At 47.9% G+C, this 14,863-nt stretch overlaps 1 long non-coding RNA gene across 1 annotated transcript; it reads left to right on the top strand.

Moving 5' to 3' along the window:
- Window positions 1-7,253: 7,253 nt before the first annotated feature.
- Window positions 7,254-9,845, top strand: LOC144753157 (uncharacterized). The gene is made up of 3 exons (XR_013594225.1): window positions 7,254-7,344; window positions 8,363-8,499; window positions 9,789-9,845. It is a non-coding gene; the product is annotated as an uncharacterized LOC144753157 (long non-coding RNA).
- The last annotated feature ends 5,018 nt before the right edge of the window (window positions 9,846-14,863 follow it).

The raw sequence follows: 14,863 nt of genomic DNA, 5'->3' as shown, positions 1-14,863 counted from the left end.
ACACCATTGAGGCCATGGATGGGCTGGGATTGTGCAGATTTTATTGGTTTTTGTCGTTTTTTTGGGCCTGCTGGTGTGGCCCTTTGCCCAGGGGTGGTGAGTGTTGCATGGGCCTAGTCTTTCTGTGGGGTGTCTTCTTGAATTTAAACATAATTGAGGCCATGGATGGGCTGGGATTGTGCTTATTTTATTGTTTTTTGTCGTTTTTGGGGGGCTGCTGGTGTGGCCTTTTGCTTGCCCAGGGGTGGTGGTGGTGCATGGACTGAGTGTGCCTGTGGTGTGGTCTCACTCTCTTTGATGTAAACATCATGGATGGCATTGGATTGTGGTGATTTCTGGCTGTTTTTCTGTTTTTTGGGGGTGTACTGTTGATGTGGACTGGCCATGTGGGTGGTGGTGGTGGCCATCTTGAGTGCTGGCTGGTACAGGCAACATGTGCTTGGGGTGTAAGGGGGCCATTTTGAGGAGAGGCAGTGTCTGAGGCCTGCACTTATTTTGCCTACTTTTCATCCCTTATGCCCAGGGGTAGTGAGTGTTGCATACTTGCATGTCCCTAGTCTTTCTGTGGGGTGTCTTCAATGTAAACATCATGGATGGCATGGGATTGTGCTCATTTTTCTGTGTTTTGTCGATTTTTTGGGGTGTATAACTGAACTGATGTTCCTCTGTCTTCCATTGCTTTTAGGTGCACAAGAAGACTCAATAGAACCACCAGTGCCAGGAAGAAGTCCTGCAGCGGTGTGTGCAGCATAACGTCACGCGACGTCACGTCTGGACACAGAACCCTCTGCAACTCGTGCAACTGCTGCCTGCTGACCTGCTCTGAAGAAGATGGCCCCAAAAAAAGTAACCCGTAGCTCCTCTAGCAAGAAAGGTGCCAGTAAGGAGCAGAAGAAGCAAGTTACCAAGGACACTGGTGTGCCGCCCGCCCCTTTTTTTGGGAGTAAAAAAAAAAGTATGCCTGCAGCAGCTGCAGCGGGATCTGCTGGGGACCAAGCTGGCAGCAGCACCCCCGCTCCATTGGGCTCAGTGCCACCACCACCACCACGCCAACTTAAGTCCAAGCCCTTGAGTGCTGCAGAGGCAGCCAGTATACTTCTTCAATCACCATCGACCAGTGATGTTGGCTCATCGCAAGAAAGCAGCAGCAATGTCCCTCAATCAACACAGGTTGTTGTAGCTCATCTGACGAGTGTTGAACAACCACAGCCGCAACAACAATCACATGTGCAAGTACAAGCCCAAGTACATGTGGAAGGAGAGGCAGCGCAAGGAGATGCGCAAGCAGAGGTGCATGGAGGGTCACAACAAGTGCCCACAATAGTTGTTCCTCCCGAAGTAGGGGCACATCAGGAAATCGACAATCAAGGCGAGGTATCATTTGAGGAAGCCACTCCTCCTGATGATCCTTCATTGTCTTCCACACCCCTAGCAAGGAAGAGATCAAGGGTGGTGTCTACATCCTCTTCAAGCACACCTCCTTCTGATGATACGGATCAAACTTGGGAACAAACAAAGGTAGTTAAGCGTAAAAGGAAGCTCGTCCAAAGTCTCAGAGTTATGGAGTGTGATGAGTCTCAACAAGAAGTGGCGGATACTGCTGCTGATGAAGACTCTGCCAACGACGACCCAGTCATCATAAAGGTCACTGCAGCCCCAGCGGGCATGCAGCAAACAGACATTTTGACCCTAGCCCGAAGAGCTGCTGAGCGTGATGATGATGTTGTCGATGAGGAGGCAGTGGAAACACCACAATCATTGGAGTTAAGTAGTACACCAACTCGTCCCGCTTCCATATTTCTTTCTGGCAAGAAGAGACCTCCGTCAATCTCGACCTTAATTAGTGGCGGTGAAAGTGCAAAACGTACAAAAGTTGGGCAATCCACATCCTCCACTTCATCTGGCATTAGCTTCATGACCACCACCACCAGTATCGCCGCCTCCTCCATGTCCCACAGACACTTCAAGTCCCCAGTTTGGGACTTCTTTACTGTTTGTCCAAAAAATCCAAAGTTTGCCATTTGTACCATTTGAAAGCAAGCAGTTAGTCGTGGTAAGCCAGGTACCAACTATGGTACCGGAGGCCAGAGAGGTCATCTTAGGAGACAGCACACTGTCAAATGGTTTGCGCACCTAGATGCGATCAAGAAAGGCCAAATTCAAGGAAACGTTGATGTTTCATCTGATGATGACGAGCAGGAAGAAGACGTGTCAAACACTTCCCTTACACCCAGTACCCCTGTCAGCAGCACACCCAATGTGAGGCACACTAAGAGTGTTGGAGCGAGTGAGACACCAACGCACAAAAGTTCACCAGCGAGCAAAATTGGGTCAACGAAGTCATTATCAGCCCGTAAATGCTTGGTCCAGGGCAACATTAGAACAATGCTTACTTCAGACGTGCCATATGAACGCAACCACCCACTGACGCGTCTGTATAACACTAAGCTGGCTAAAATGCTAGCTGTGGACCTTCTACCTTTTTCTTTTGTAGAAGCGGTAGGTTTTCTTGAATTAGTGGCAACGCTCTGCCCTAAATGGAAGGTTCCGAGCCGGTTCTATTTTGCCAGAGTTGCGGTTCCAGCACTACATGAAGATGTGCTGCAGGCGATTGGGGCAGCTTTGCAGAAGAGTGCTGTTCACACAATACATCTGACAACAGACATGTGGACCAGTGGCCCAGGCGATGATTACATGTGCATCACTGCACACTGGGTCTCTTTTTCAGGTGTTATAGCAAAGCTAAACGCAGGTGTTGACCCGGACCAAGTTTTCAAAGCTGCTCGGAAACATGCAACACTAGCCATGTTTGGCTTGGAGAAAAGTCACACAGCAGAAAACCTTTTGGAAGAGTTTGACAAAAAGGTCTTGACAATGCTATCCCCCCTAAAACGCAAGATTGGTTATGTTTCCACGGATAATGGCGCCAATGTAGTTAAGGCCATGTTGAAGGGTGACCATGTTAGAGTGCCGTGTTTGGCGCACTGTATCAACCTGGTAGTTCAAAAATTCTTGAGTGATAATGAGAGTCCAGCGTTCGAGGTAATGGCCACCTGCCGCAAAATGTGCAACCATTTCAGCCATTCTTTTAAGGCCCGGAAGCATCTGCGGAGACTGCTACTTGAACGTGGAATGCCAGTGAAAGCACTCATCCAGGAGGTGGCAACACGTTGGAACTCAACCTTCTACATGCTTGAGCGTCTGTATGAGCAGTATACGGTACTCGATCACTATTTCTTGACAGAGGCTACATCTCAGAAGGAGGACCTGCGGATGAGTAAGGCGCAATGGGCCATAGTTAAAAGCCTGACAGACATGCTTCGTCCTTTTGAGTTCTTCACGCGTGCAGTCAGCCAGGAGGACTGTAATTTGGGAAAAGCTATCCCATTGTTGTGCATACTGGAGCACCAACTGATGGCGGTTTCTTCTGAGTTTCAAAAAGATGAAAAAAAAAACCCATTTCATTTTGTCTGAGAAATTATTACATCGCCTACGTGGTGATGAACGTCTTAAAAACATCAACTCAGATCAGCATTACATTTGTGCTACTATTCTGGATCCACGCTACAAAAAGGCGCTGGCAGACAACGCATTCTTTCCTTTCGCTGATGCAGATGTTCAAAAGTACAAACATTGGTTAGCCTGGTCAGCCAAGAGGTTTGAAAAAGAACGGCAGGTTATTGAAGGAGAAGCCAGTACATCAGCATCAGCATCAGCAGGCCATCCGCAGTCACAAGAATCCACTTCTGCACCTGTGGCTGGGGCACAAGTGACCTCTCAGCCGTTAAAGACACCGGCAACTGGATCATCTGCACCACACACAATGACAACACTAACAGTGGCTGGGGAGGAGGATTGGCTAAGTTTGATGGGGTATGGTTCTCGAAAAAATGTCACAGGCACAGCAAAAAGTAAGCAAAGTGGAGGAACAGTTGATGACCTTGAGTCGATGGTGCAGGACTATCTGAATGACTCAACAGTGGTCTTTCTTAATGAGGAGCCATTGCAGTATTGGCATGGCAAAAAACAATTGTGGCCACAGCTCTACAACCTGGCTATAAACTATTTGTCTTGCCCACTCGCAAGTGTGTCTTCTGAACGTGTTTTCAGTGCTGCTGGTGGCATTATAACTCCCAAACGGAGCCGCCTCTCGCCCAAAAATGTGGAGCGGCTGACAATGATCAAGATGAATCAGCACCTCATACCACCAGATTACAAAGTACGAGAAAGCACGCCGCATGAAGACGAGGAGGACAGCAACGTAGATGAGGGGATTTTTTCTCTGTTCGGTGCCACTGACCTCATCCAGCCTGAATTCGCAGAGTATGATGACGAAATCTTGTTCTTATTCCCTGACACCGAGCCCTGAAAATGAGACAATCAATCAAGAACTTTCTTTTTCGTCCTTATTCACTTTTATTCCTGTGTGCTTTGTGTCTCTCTTTCTTTGTTTTGCACAGTTAATTTAATTCAAACTTTAATCACCTAATCCCAAAAACAAGACCATCATCAGAACTGTCTTCACTTGTTTGCTTATTGATTTGAAGGTGCCGCAGTCTACATTCCTCAGGTTCACAAGTTCTGAAGAACATGCTCCTCTATCCTCCTCCTCCAGACTGCGATTTCCCTCCAAGCAGAGTGCTGGATTACGCACAATGAAGAAAGACTCAGCACTTGTGGGGGTGTTGTACTTCTTTGCGGGTGAGTTGACGGTTTTGGGCCCATTGCTGTGAAGCTCTAATAATGGACAAAAGTGTTTTGGACCAAATATGAGGTGGAAATTTCTTGCCGTTTTTGCTGACTTGCTTGCCTTTGAGGTGCTCTTTGGCGGGGTTCCGGGGGTTTGTGTGTAATTTTTGGTGTCTGTCGAAGCACTGCTGCGACAGTCTAATCTTGATTGCATTTGCTTTTCAGGAAATCCGTGGTGGAAAACAGGAGTTATGATGATTGATGATGATGACGACCTAGCTGCACAGCGCCGCGTTTGGACCGAAGGCCGAGAGACATTGTAAGTATGAGATTTAGCTTTTCCGCTGTTTGGGGGTGTTGTGTCGGGTGTTTTTTTGCGGGTGGGTTGGCGGGTCTTGCCTGGGGCATTCCTGGGAAGGTCTAATACCGGATACAAGTGTTTTGGACAAAATCCATAAGGAACAGCCTTTTTTTTGCCATTTCTTCAGACATCTTGCTCAATGTAGCGTTTTGGGGGGCTTCCTGCTGTTCGTGGGTGGGTTGCGGCCGGGGTCTCTGTCGAAGCACTGCTGCGACAGTCTAATCTTGATTGCATTTGCTTTTCAGGAAATCCGTGGTGGAAAACAGGAGTTATGATGATTGATGATGACCTAGCTGCACAGCGCGTTACTTTGGACCGAAGGCCGAGAGATATTGTAAGTATGAGATTTAGCTTTTTCGCTGTTTGGGGGTGTTGTCGCGTGTTTTTTTGCGGGTGGGTTGGCGGGTCTTGGCTGGGGCATTCCTGGGAAGGTCTAATGCCGGATAGAAGTGTTTTGGACAAAATCCTTAAGGAAAAGCCTTTTTTTTGCCATTTCTTCAGACATCTTGCTCAATGTAGCGTTTTGGGGGGCTTCCTGCTGTTCGTGGGTGGGTTGCGGCCGGGGTCTCTGTCGAAGCACTGCTGCGACAGTCTAATCTTGATTGCATTTGCTTTTCAGGAAATCCGTGGTGGAAAACAGGAGTTATGATGATTGATGATGATGACGACCTAGCTGCACAGCGCCGCGTTTGGACCGAAGGCCGAGAGACATTGTAAGTATGAGATTTAGCTTTTTCGCTGTTTGGTGGTGTTGTGTCGGGTGTTTTTTTGCGGGTGGGTTGGCGGGTCTTGCCTGGGGCATTCCTGGGAAGGTCTAATACCGGCTAGAAGTTTGTTGGACAAAATCCATAAGGAAACACCAGTTTTGGCACTTTTTGTAAGTTAGGGTTCGTTAGGGTTAGCCCTAGCAGCAGGATTGCATGTGTTTAGGGGGGTTCTATTGCAACGCGGTTCTGTTGTTGTAGAGCACTGTTGGAGCGATGCTGGCTATGGATACTTTTGCTTGCAGGCAAGTGCTTTGAATACAATCCACGGTCTGTATTTGGGTCTACTGTTACTTTCAAAGTACGTTTTGTAACCATTTTTCTGCTAGGCATCGTTTTTGGAGATATGATTGGGTTCTTCTACATTTTTGCGACTGGCTTTAGTAAGGGTCTTGGTGGGAGCATTGCTGGGAAGGTCAAATTTTGTTCTAAAACACAGTAGTACACCCACCTTGAGGGGAAAGATCCGCTATAATATTTTGGCCATACTTATTGATCCTTAAAAAGGTGACTCAGACAGAGCACGCAATTTCAAAAATATTGTACTGTCTATTAGGGAAATCAAAGTGTCACTTTTTGAACCACACAGCGTACATACCTTTTATTTATTTATCAGTGGTATTGTAATAGCACTTCCTGTTTTCCGTTCAATAATTACAGGCCGGGTTTCAGTCAACATCCGCCAGGCAGGCAGTGGACAGGGTGTCTCTTCTGTCAGTGGTCACCACCACATTGATGGACGAAGCGTCAGCTGGAATGGAGGAGTGCCGCCAATAAGAGGAATTGTTTGCTGCATGCAACTTACTTACCAATTTCAACAGGACAACTCCAACAACATACGCAATACAGATACAGTATCCATTGTTGTCTTTTATTCTATGAGTGTGACTGCATGTGCTTACCTTTAGTTTGTAACCAAAGATTGTCTGTAAACTCTGTATCTTCAATTATTGTTTGTCCATGCTCTGCTTTTTTTTTCTTCTCTCAACAAAACCTACCCAAAAAGAAACCCCCATTCCCATCCATTTTACAAACCCTAACCCTCTTCCCCCGGGCTGTGTTGTTTTGCTTGATGTCTGACTAAAATGACATCAATAATTCCACACACTTGCTGGGGAGGATAAGGTGATAGCAGCAACAGGCTGGTGAAGGAATACGAGGATATCTTCTAGACTTACTCAGCTTCAGTACTATATCTTCTAGTAGTAGTAGCCAATGTCAAATAAATTCAACGCAGGTACTAGTTATACTTGCAATACTTTACCATTTGTTAGGCTACATTATGGCACTGTTCTAGTGTACTGTCACCTGCTATTTTCTCGATCGTACCGTAACCGTTGTAATGTTACAGTAAGGAGTACAAACAAGGTTTCGTTTTCTTTTTTTCCATAGGCATGCAACTGCCACTGTGTCACACCACTAGTACCACCGCAATGAGGAAATGTCACCCGCCCAGGAATGACAACGTTAATCCCCATTTCACCTGGAGCCAGCCCTGGGCCTAGCCCTAATTTCTAACACAAATTACAGGTAAGATAAGCGTTTGGTGGGAGGTAGTATAATGGAGTATTATTTCGGAGTAGACAAGAGATTGACGGTTGTACTACTAAAGTCCTACGACTGTTCAGGAAAACAAAGTTACTGTTACACCCCCGCCCCCCACCCACCAGACTGAAAAGCAGTAAAAAACAGGTATGGTCAGATAAAGTTGAAAAATATATTTATTTATCCCTAACAAAATAATCTCCCTCACCCACCCTAACCCCAACGATTGTCTCTGAAACGTCCCAAAACGATCCCAACTCCCAAATCCCACCCCCCAAAAGTCTATAAAAAAAGGGCAAGGGACACTCCACTACTGGAGGGTGCTGGTGCTGGTGCATGATGCGGCATGGGCATCATACTCCTTGCGGAGGGTGGCAAGCTCGGAGCGGAGGCCCTTAACCAAGGTCTTATACCTCAGGACCTCCTGCTCCAGGTTGGACATGCGGACTCGTAGGCGGCGTTGGCGTTCCTTGCAGCTCCTGTGGGGGGCAGCTGGTATTTCGGTTGCTTGGCGGTGGCGGTCGGCTTTCTTAGCCCGGCTCGGTCCCGCTGGCTTAGTCACGGAGGAGGATGCAGTTTTCACAGTCGAAGATGTTGCCCCGCTCGACTGCGTGTCCTCCTCCTCCTCCAGGGCCACCAGCCGCCGATACTCGGCGACTGTGGCCTCCAGCCTCCGTTGCCGGGCCAATCTAGCCTGCTCCCTCCTTGTTGTTGATTTGGAAGGAGCAACTATATGAAGAAAGAAAGACATAGTCTGTAACCAATGCTCCTTATTAATAACACAAAGTGATTGAGCCGAAAGTTGGGTCACAGAGTACAAGTAGCAAATTGAAAGCACAGTACATAACTATTGAGGACAGTATCTATGTAACCTCCCACTTCTGCATCCTTGCTCTAACAGTAGTGGTAGTTTAATGAACTAATTCTACGACCACTATGGACTTCCATTACAGTCGACTATGACAGTACACCAGTCTTATTCTTCTTCTTCTCTCTTGTTTAGGGAAATGGGTACGTTATCTTATGCAAGCCGGCAGAATGACATGGACACAGCACAGTGAAGTTGCACCCGAGAAAAAAAGTTGCACACCATGATGATGGAGACAGACTTGCGTTACTGTACCGGTCCAGTACATGCAGGTGGTGAAGCTATTACTTTTCTATTACGGGTGGCACTGAGAATACTCTGTTACAAGGGCTACTGCTTAATTAATTTACCTTTCACCCTACAGTGCAAATGAGTACTAGAAAAGGAAACTGAAGAAGCTAACTAATTTGATTATCTATCACTTCACATGGGACGTATTTAATGACAGATGAGATGACTTTAGGTGCTTTGCTTAATATTGAGTGAACAGTGATACACCCACACATGAATGACGTACTACAAGTAAACTAAAGTTATTAAGAGAGGTACGGAGTGTCCACCGTAATAACCAGATATATGCTGTGAATGCAAACGCAATACAAAGTACTGCTACTATTCATGGTAGTATTGGACACATTTACAATTTCTTTTCCTTGCCTTCCCTGCACTGGGACGGACGTGCGGGTGCGGTGGTACATGCTCTTCAAGGTAACACTTACTTCACCTGGCGACCATCTACTCTCTCTAGATACACATGTGCTATGTAAGAGTCAGAGAATACCATGCTCCAGGCATCCATTCAGTCAAAGTATACGCACACATACAGTTTCTGTTTCACCCACCCAGGCTGCTGTCCTTCCACCCATCCTTGCTTCATCATTGACCCAGCCATGCACCATACCATATTCTTTCCTTCCCAGCCACCTCTGGGTCCAAGCAAACACATATCGTTCTTCTTTGCCAGCCATCATACAAGTTCGCGTCCCACTTACTTACACCCTTCTTTCGCTTTTCGTTCATCCCATCCATCACGTTCGTCTAAGAACTTATTGGGATTCTTCTCACCAAAAACTTCACAGCTAAGTCGAAGTACATTTCGAGGAGGCTACTACCTGGTTGATTTGTAATTGTAATACACCCGTGCAGAAAGCACACTATGCAGTCTTCAATCTCAATAAGTAAGGAATATATAGCTTACCTGTTTCCGCCACCACCGTTTGATCCCCCACAGGAACGGCCACCAGCTCTTCTACCGCCGCCTCCTCCCCAGAGGCCTCCGAGTCCAAGTCCAACACAGCCACCTCCGCGCTGGCCCCGTCACCAGATGTTACACCTACAAAGTACATTTAAGAATGTTAGAATACACCACTCACTACTATATAATATTTGGTCTAGGAGAAATGTTAAAAAAACAGAATACAATGTAATAATTTGTGACTGTCTACTCCATAGTAAAAATGTCCCATTTTCCAGGGAAGGCTGTTGTCTTGCTGCACTTTTATGCACAACTGATGAATGCTTGCTTTTGATTTTTAACACGCACCACTTTTTCTCCTAACAGACAGAAGCTTGACTCCTGAGTCCTAAGAACACGACCAGGATCAAGTTCAAACTAGGTGAGAGTTCGGCTCGACCACAAGAAATGTGTCCAATTAATCGTCAGCACTAACCACTTTTCCGTTTACAGTTAAATAGTTTTATGACAAAGTAGATTTTAATAAATGTGTTTACTTTTAATAAAGCTTTTACACTTAAATAGACTCTGTGGTTTTTGTTCCTCTAGACTAGAGTGGATGAGCTAAAGGTTTTGGAATTTTTGCAAGCATGAGTGCCTCTGACACTTCTTGACTGTGCTGTGACTCCGTAGTACTACTCTCTTGTCCTGCGTACGATAATCTAGAGATCATTGGGGATCTATAATCGGTGACTTCGGGAGCTGAATGACTCTGCCACACTATCTAGTCAGTAAGGAGACAGTGCATAGAGGTATTGCTGAATATAATGGGAGTCCAATGGAATTGCCAAATGTCCAATCTTAGTTAGCTACACAGACAGACTAATAAGAATAGTCTAGTAATACCACAGGGAGTCATATTCGAGGCAGGATAAGAATTTATATCCAGTCTACAAGAAGATCAAAGACGATTTAGAAAAAATCGAATGAGGAACGCTAGGAAAAAATATGTACTGTTTATTAAAATGTAAACTTACTGGGGCCAGCAAAGGAGCCCTCGCCTGCCCGATCCTGGCCTGCATCCTCAGCACCCTCCTCCTGTGTCCTCTTGCCCTTGGGGGGAGCTGATGTACAACATGAAAGAAAGAAAAAACAGAAAACATGGATGAGATTTTTCAACCAAATCAAACATTTCAAAAGAACAATAACAACATATTTTGGAAGAATAGCAAATAGATAGACAACTATTCCACGGGATCTATCTCATGTGGTATACTACGTTATTCGTATTGCCTGATTTGCGGACCGTTGACTTAGAAAGTTCCTATGTAACTCAATAAACAGACTACTAAAGAGGTTTGCCTAGGCCTGGCACTGCAGGCAGCAGTGCGCAACACGTGACAGACAAAGTCCATCCTGCTTGCAGATCAGTGAATACTCAAACTATCAATCCACCCGCCACCACCGACACTATTTCTTCTGATAGCCATGTGACTGTCTAAAGGAAGGACTGGACTTCAGTCTGTTGGGGCTGATTTATAAGTCCCTTGCGGAAGTTGCGGCTGATTTTCCTCCATTGTTGCGTGCCTTTTCTGACGCAGCGGCAGAACAAAAGACTCGCCATGGTGTTGGTGCGGCGTATATATTAAAAAAAAAAACACATATGGGCATATGGGCGATGCATCACGTTGTAAAGCCCTGCGCCATCAGGGGGCGTTCCGGCGCAAGGGAGGGCGTACCTGCGCAGGAACGAATCCTAAAAGTGGCTGAGGGAAATCTACAAGATGTCAATCAGTCATTTTTAGGACAATGATGCATGACTCAAACCCTGCGCGCTTGAAGCCGACGTACGGCTTGATGCAGCATTGGGGAGATAGGGTACCCCAGAGCATTGCTGGAGCTGCGCCATCGTTGGCACGCAACTCCAGCAATGCGCTGCCTTTACGGCACAGATGCGTAAGGCTTCTGTGACGTTTTGGGCCAATGGGTGGTGGTGGCATGGCACACAATTACTGCCGCATCCCTGCTACTTTGCAGGGATGCGCCGGTAATTGAAAATATGACCCTTACTGTCTAGCATTACGCAGTTCTTTTCTTTACAGTACACTCATACATAATTTCTCAGGCCAATGAAATGCTTCTGAACACAACATACAAAACAAAGAAGCATAGTAGCAAGCAAGGCTACTGAGAAGGAGAGCAGTGCACCTGAAAATGAAATGCATAGAAGATTTTGAAATATAATTTACCTCAATGTAATCGGCAGCATTATTGCTCTTGGTAAAGAACAAAGATTTGCAAATAACAGAGCAGGATAAAACAGAGTAGTAAATGTACTACTACTACTACTCACCAAGCCCGGGGACCTCTACGCCGAGCGCGTCCAGCAAGTCCCGCTCCCGGTCCATGACATCGGTCCAGCGGTGGGTGGCCTGGTTATATGTGCGCCGGACCCCAGAGATCTTGTACATGGCCCGGCACACCTTCTCCCACCGCTGGCGGCGCTCCCGGATGCCATAGCCGGTCGCGATCTTGCCGCCTCCCAGGATCGTCTTGGGGAGGCGGCGCTGGACGTGGAAGATCAGTGCCGCCACTTCCTCCGCGCTGAAGATCTCCCTCGGGACCACTTGCTCCCCCCTTAAATGCCCGCACGGGAGCCGGGCACGGGGTGCGGGACCCTTCCCCTTCTCAGGGTGCTTCCCGGCTCCCTTTACCATGGTCTGGGCAGAAATAAACTTAAATGATAAAGAAGAAATAGAATAGTGAAGAAGAAAAGAAAAGAGTTTAAAAAAGTAGTTTAAAAGTAAATAAAAGCTGCAGAAAACACAAAAATATAGAGCTAGAAAAATAGAGGGTTAGATAATAAGTAAAATTAGATCAAAAAAACTTCAAACAAGCAAAGGATGGCAGAGATTGAGAGAGGATACAGAAAGCATGCCCAGAACCATAGCAATGAATGAGAAACAAGATGGCCGCGCCCGTTCACGACCGCGTGGGTAAGTTCGCGCGAGATTTTCCTTGCGAGTACGCGCAAAATTGTACTAGCGAGCAGCACACTTTGCGAGATTACACATAGCGGGCGGAAACGGAATTACGTCACGCCAACAAGATGGCCGCGCCCGTGTACGACCGATAGGGTAACTTGGCAAACGAATAGCTAGAAGCGCCTCGCGAACACGCGCAAGATCACGCGAACATACACGTCGCAACAAAAACAATTTTGTATTCGCACGTATTCGCGGCTTCCGAAATCGATCTCGCACGGATTCGCGCCCCAAAAAACGCGCGAAATTGCAAAAAAAACGATTTTAGCTAAAATGAAAGCAATGAGCAGGTGCAAAAGTTCAAACTTAACATTAGTAACATTCAAGGTAGTGCTTCCTGATGGGCCCCTCCAGAGTTTGCAACTATTCTATGACCCTGCTATGACCCAAACAGCAGGCTCATAGAATAGCACCATAAAGGTCCTGTAAAAAAAAAATTTCACTGCAACAAAAAGCAAATTACAGATAAGGAAGGAAGCAGGTGCCAGCCAGACTGGAACTTTCAAAATTACTGACACATTAATGAAACACAAATTAATTGATGGCAGTTGAAGAAGGGCAGGTGTGCTTGCTTTTTTCAACCACCATAATCTACAGTGATAAATAAACCTAATAGGTGCCAGTGAGGATGTACTAGAGGGTGGCATGGGTGTCCCAGAGGGTGGCAGTGGTGAAACAGAGGGTGCTGTGAACCTGTGATGATAAACCAGACGTAGAAACAACATAGTCGCGGCCGTTGCAAGCCGAAAAGTAAGTTCGCAATTGCGAACTTGTCCCAAAATCGGCGCGAACACGCGCCAACACAAAAAACGGAAAAATCCGCAAATCCGCTAGAGTTCGCGGATCTTCGCGGATTGCGAATCCGTAAATCCGCAATTTCGCGTACGCGAGATCCGCTAGATCCGCCCATGCTTACTCTTTACCTCCTCTTGTTGAGATGCCAAGGGGGGTGGCCCGTCCCGTCCTCCTCTGGCCCGTGACGCGGAGGAAGCTGCCGCAGTATAAGCGCCTCCGGGCCCGCAAAACCAGGAAGTGGGCGGTGCTGGTCAGGGTCGCAAAGCTTGCTGGGAGCTGTAGTTCCCCCCCACAGCGGCCGTGCGGGATGACAAGCAACGGCGGCGGGAGGAACAAGCAGCGTCAGGGCCCCAGAAGCGAGTGAAGGGAGGAAGGTCTGCCTCGACCCTGCCTCGGCCCCAGTTGTGTCAGCGAAGGTCCCCGCTCCTCTGTGGGAACTGCCGCAGTATAAGCTCCCCCGGGCGCGCAAAACCAGGAAGTTGGCGGTGCTGGTCAGTGTCACAAAGCTTGCTGGGAGCTGTAGTTCCCCCCATAGCGGCCGTGCGGGATGACAAGCAACGGCGGCGGGAGGAACAAGCAGCGTCAGGGCCCCAGAAGCGAGTGAAGGGAGATAGTTCTGCCTCGACCCTGCCTCGGCCCCAGATGTGTCAGCGAAGGTCCCCGCTCCTCTGTGGGAGCTGCCGCAGTATAAGCGCCTCCGGGCGTGCAATACCAGAAAGTGGGCGGTGCTGGTCAGTGTCGCAAAGCTTGCTGGGAGCTGTAGTTCCCCCCCACAGCGGCCGTGCGGGATGACAAGCAATGGCGGCGGGAGGAACAAGCAGCGTCAGGGCCCCAGAAGCGAGTGAAGGGAGGTAGGTCTGCCTTGACCCTGCCTCGGCCCCAGTTGTGTCAGCGAAGGTCCCCGCTCCTCTGTGGGAGCTGCCGCAATATAAGCGCCTCCGGGCACGCAAAACCAGGAAGTGGGCGGTGCTGGTCAGTGTCGCAAAGCTTGCTCGGAGCTGTAGTTCCCCCCCACAGCGGCCGTGCGGGATGACAAGCAACGGCGGCGGGAGGAACAAGCAGCGTCAGGGCCCCAGAAGCTAGTGAAGGGAGGTAGGTCTGCCTCGACCCTGCCTCGGCCCCAGTTGTGTCAGCAAGGCAATGATTTTATTCTTGGAACCTTTCTAGATGACGCGTTTCAAGCATCAAATGCAATTTGTTTTTGCAATGTGTGATTGCCTAGCAGACCGCTGCTGCTCGTGCCTTGTTGAATTCTTTTTAAACTGTCAGAATTGAATTGTATTTTTAAAACAAACCTCTTTTTAAAATTGAAAATTATTCCCTCCTTGACACGGACCCCTGACGCTCTGCTCGGCACCACCCTTCGGCCTTAGCCAATCCTGCCGAGAGGGGGAGGACTCAGAGGCGGGGTTTGGGCATAAATGCAGGCCACAGCGCGGGAGCGCAGCGGACGTGCGCAGCGGGCGCTCGTCTGCGCCCGTCCGCTCCCAGACGGGCCTAGGGGCCATGAATTATGGCCAAATCATCAACAACTCCTCTAAGGAACTCAGATCAATGGCCCAACTGTGCTTCCCCCTCAACTCCGCTATTCACAAGCGCATCAGCGGTAATGGTATCTCTCAA

Source organism: Lissotriton helveticus, chromosome 5_1, assembly GCF_964261635.1.
Source record: "Lissotriton helveticus chromosome 5_1, aLisHel1.1, whole genome shotgun sequence".
Taxonomy (NCBI): Eukaryota; Metazoa; Chordata; class Amphibia; order Caudata; family Salamandridae; genus Lissotriton; species Lissotriton helveticus.
This window is presented reverse-complemented; position numbering and strand designations above follow the sequence as displayed.